Source organism: Quercus lobata, chromosome 12 (genome assembly GCF_001633185.2).
Source record: "Quercus lobata isolate SW786 chromosome 12, ValleyOak3.0 Primary Assembly, whole genome shotgun sequence".
NCBI classification, from domain to species: domain Eukaryota; kingdom Viridiplantae; phylum Streptophyta; class Magnoliopsida; order Fagales; family Fagaceae; genus Quercus; species Quercus lobata.
Window position 1 is genome coordinate 34249678 of NC_044915.1, and position 4219 is coordinate 34253896.

A 4219-nucleotide genomic window follows, 5' to 3' on the forward strand; every position below is an offset into this window, starting at 1 on the left:
AAAACTTTGACGTAGACCATTAGCTGTATTGTGTTTGCTACCAACACAACAAAGTTAATGAGATCACTAGACACACTACCAACACGGTTCTCTCTCCAATAATGCTCACAAAAGTGATTAAGGATGGTTCCGGGTTCCCGGTCCTCTAAATAAGAAAAGTTTTCCAATAGAGTAATGTCTACTTACACGAAATTTAACAATATTTTTTTTTTCAGTAGTTGAATTGGCAAGTTTTTACTAATTTTTATCTAGATCTAATATCGATAGCGTTTTGTTACTTATTACTAATAATTTGCCATATGAGGTAGGTATGAAATTTTTTGTGTCTATAAATTGTCTTTTCAATATATCAATGGCTACAAAAATCTATTAATCTCAATATGTGTTCTAGTTACCTCAGTTTGTAGAGCTGCAGCGGAACTAGTAATTTATATTTGAGAGGCCAAACTATAATATTCAAATATATATATAGTATTAAAAAAAATTCAAAATTAATGTGGCTCCGCTAATGGGTAAAGTCTTTTATTGTCGAATAAGACATCTCTCCGACTAGGCAAGTAATTGTTGTTTAGGCCTGATAAAAAAAAATTAAATAAAAAAAAAACATTTATCATAGAACGAATGGGGGCAATTGATCTCAACTGATGAGTAAGCAGACTATTTGAAACAAGACTACTGGATCCTTTTTACGTAATTCGATCCTTCCAATAAACAATAAGCCTGTTTATATAGCCCAAGCCCACTCCGTTTATAAATAGAATTATAATTTGGTTTGGCATGCATATGTCAACAATAGAGACTTGGGCCTGAGCTTTGTTTCAACCAGAATGATGATGTGACAGTCAGAAAATAAAGAGGCGTTCAAGCCCAACAAATACAAAAAAGAAAAAGTAAAACTACTGAAGCCCATAGGCCATAGCTCAACCGATTTATAATGGCCAATGTGGTCAACACCGTGAAGATCGAAGTGTGACTTTGAAGATTGGATCACAATCATAATAGTCACAGAGAAATTACAGTTTTCTAGCTTCGTATTTTGCCATGTGCTTCATGGAAGTTGACCACTTTAATTGCCCACCAAATTAAAAAATAATAATAATAATAATTGTTCACACGTTTTCTCCAGCATTCCAAATATGTCTACAAGCATGACACAATAATAAAACTTAACCCCAGCAAATTGTTTTATTGCAATGCTAATCACACCCCATTATATTTAATCTTTCTTTTCTTTTCTTTTTTTTCTTTTGGCTAAGTATTATATTTAATCCTTCTGTTCAAACTTCAGAGATTCAGACATATTCTTTAGTTCAAGACTGTTTTTTAAACAAAAAAGTACGGTGTATGTGGTCCCTCAGAAATGATATCTACAAACGAAACAGAAAATATTTATGAGTGGTCCTTCAATATATAGTCCTGCCTTCATTGCAATCTCTTTATTGGGTTCTTTGTTTTGGACAGCCAGGAGAAAAGAGATCTGTTAAAACCTGCCTGATTGAGAGGCCTTTTTTTTTTTTTGAAAGGTGCCTGATTGAGAGGCTTTTTTTCTAACGCAGCTATGAAAGCACATTAAAGACTACAATTCAACTACTAACAATTCCAAAAAAAAAAAAAAAAACCATGCAGGTCACAGACTCACAATTCACTTCCTACAAAGAAAAGATAAAATTTGGTAAAATCATTTGTTCTTTTAAGTTTTTTGGATTGAGATCTAGAGCCATAACTCAGACTATTATACCGCTAAACCATGCAATAGCACTGTCAAAAGCTGCGATTAAAAGCTCACTCTTAATCTTAATTAGTCCTTGAATCTTTTTTTATCTTTTTTTTTTTTTTTTTTAATCTTTTAACTTGTTACCTTGTTAATTTTTCCCTCTCACATCAAAATAATAATTACACAGATCACACCATATTCAAATCCAACTATATTTTTAGTGAGATGGAAGGATCAAATCTTAAATGTTTCTATTAGATATCGTAAGGTTTCAATTATCATGCATGCTATTAACATTATTTTTTGTTTAAGTGATTAATAAAATTTACATATAAAATATTGTGTTGATTGCTCAATTGAATAATTACTAGTCACATATCCTTTCATCCTCAAAATTCAAAACAAAATATATATTTTTTTGCTTTGAAGTGTGTTTCTATAAGTTTGTTCACTTAATCTAAATGGTTTAATACATGAAATATCTATGTTTTCAAAATTTCCCAATAAGATTTAATTATCACCCAGATTCGAGATGATCTTGATCAATTTTTTTCCACAATAACCGATATCTTAATATTGTATTAATTTGATATTTTTTAAAATTTTCAAATATTTTTTAAAATCTTATTAAAAACTTTTTAATTTTTTTCATGAATTCTCGCATGTAAATATATAATTGTAAGGACACAATTCTCTGGCGGCCCAATAAGGATGTTGGGCTCGCGTACGAAAGATCCCTCACAATATGATTTGTAGAGAGTGGGCTTGAAAAGCTAGCTGCTGGTCACGGGGCGATGTCCGATCCTGGCTTTAGAGGAATTCAGGTAGAAAAAAGGGATTGGGCTTGAACATTTAAGCCCTTTGACGTCGCATCCTATGGGATGGGGCTCCTCGGAGTAGATCCGAGGACCATTGAGGCCTTACCCCGGTTATCCAACGACGGACTTTCTTCAGTGAAGTCCGGTGTTGTTGAGATGTTCTCCCCCCATGTGATATTTCTCTCTTGGAGGTGGGATCAATCCCCCTTAGATTTACTTACTTTCTTCTTTTATACTCGTCCGTGTTGATTGTCCTTCGTCCACGTGTAGGGTCAATCTATACCAGACTGATATTTGTCCCATCAGTCTAATCCCAGAATTGTTGGGTATGGTTGATAAGGCTGCAGAGTACGGCTCTGTCATGTGTTGGGTCTTATCTGGAAGAGTAGTAAGGATAACTTCCCCAAGATATTTTGGATCTCCTTACAAATTCGTCCCTATACCAGTTTTACCCCTTTATTTCGGTGGGATTCAGGATCTGCCGAGGACCAAACTGTCCTCGGCTGCCTTCCAAAATTGTTTTGTGCTCTGTACTGTAGAGCTTGGGCCACAGCTCTCCTCGGACTAAGCCTTCAAATTTTCCAAGAGCAATTAGGCTTGGTCCTTAAATTATTGGGCCCCACAATAGCCCCTCAAAACCCTTCTATCCGACTTCCGGGTTGGAAGGGAGGGTTTTGGCAAACCCGGGCCCTTAATATGGCTTGTTTAGTTCAACCCCGCATTTATGTGAGCGGTTTTCCACCTGTCCAGGAGGTTAGCCGGTTTTCTAGGGATTCCGTTTAATCTGCTCGTGATCTACTCCTGCCGCTTAGCTGTCCCAGACGCGCCCTTAATGAATCCCCTTTACGAGGCTCATTTATGTCCGGCGGCTCATCTGATAAGGTGGGGAAATGGAACAGATGCCTCTTTTTTCTTCAGATTCCTTTGAGAAACTTGAATGCATTTAATACCCTCCATTCTGTCCTTCCTATAAGAAGGCAAGCAGGAGGCCATCACTTTCGTGCAGACTCCTCTCCTTCCCTCTGAGATCTGAAACCCGTAGCCTCCTTTAGCGCCTGCTTAGCCCGTTTGTTATACGCCATATCAGTACACACCTACCATAACGAACGATGAAGGAACCATGCCCCTCCTCAAAACACCATGTTCCGATAAAGCTTGAAATGGCTCGATCGGGGCAAGAGTGGCGCAGACTTAAGATCTGTCCCGCCTCTCTTTCAGCCAAAATCCGAAGTAGGAGCTCGTCATGTCGAACTCTTGGCGTGACTGAGTCGAGAACGCCCAATATCAGCACCACTCGGCTCCTCACGAGCGTACCTAACATGGCACCAGTGTGTTAGGAGTCAGGGTTGAGGCAGGGGCGAAGCGCTTCTGCTTCTCCCTCTCTTTGCTCACTGGTGCCCTCCTCCGTCTTCCTTTTATAGTCTTCCCAGCACCAGTTCCGCCTTGGTGCTGTCCTTCTCCCTCTTTTGCTCATCTCTTTGTCTTTTCATTTCTCCCACTATTCTTCTCCTCCTCCTTCTCTTACTCATGTCCTCCATCTTCTTCATTGATTTCTTCCTTACTATTTCCCTCTTCTTCGTTCTTTTTTTTTTTTGAAGTGAGTTCTTCTCTTAGTATGAGCAACAATGAGGCAGAGATTGGAGAGACTTTGAAGACAAGTTTAAAAGGCGCTTGACCGTTTACTTAT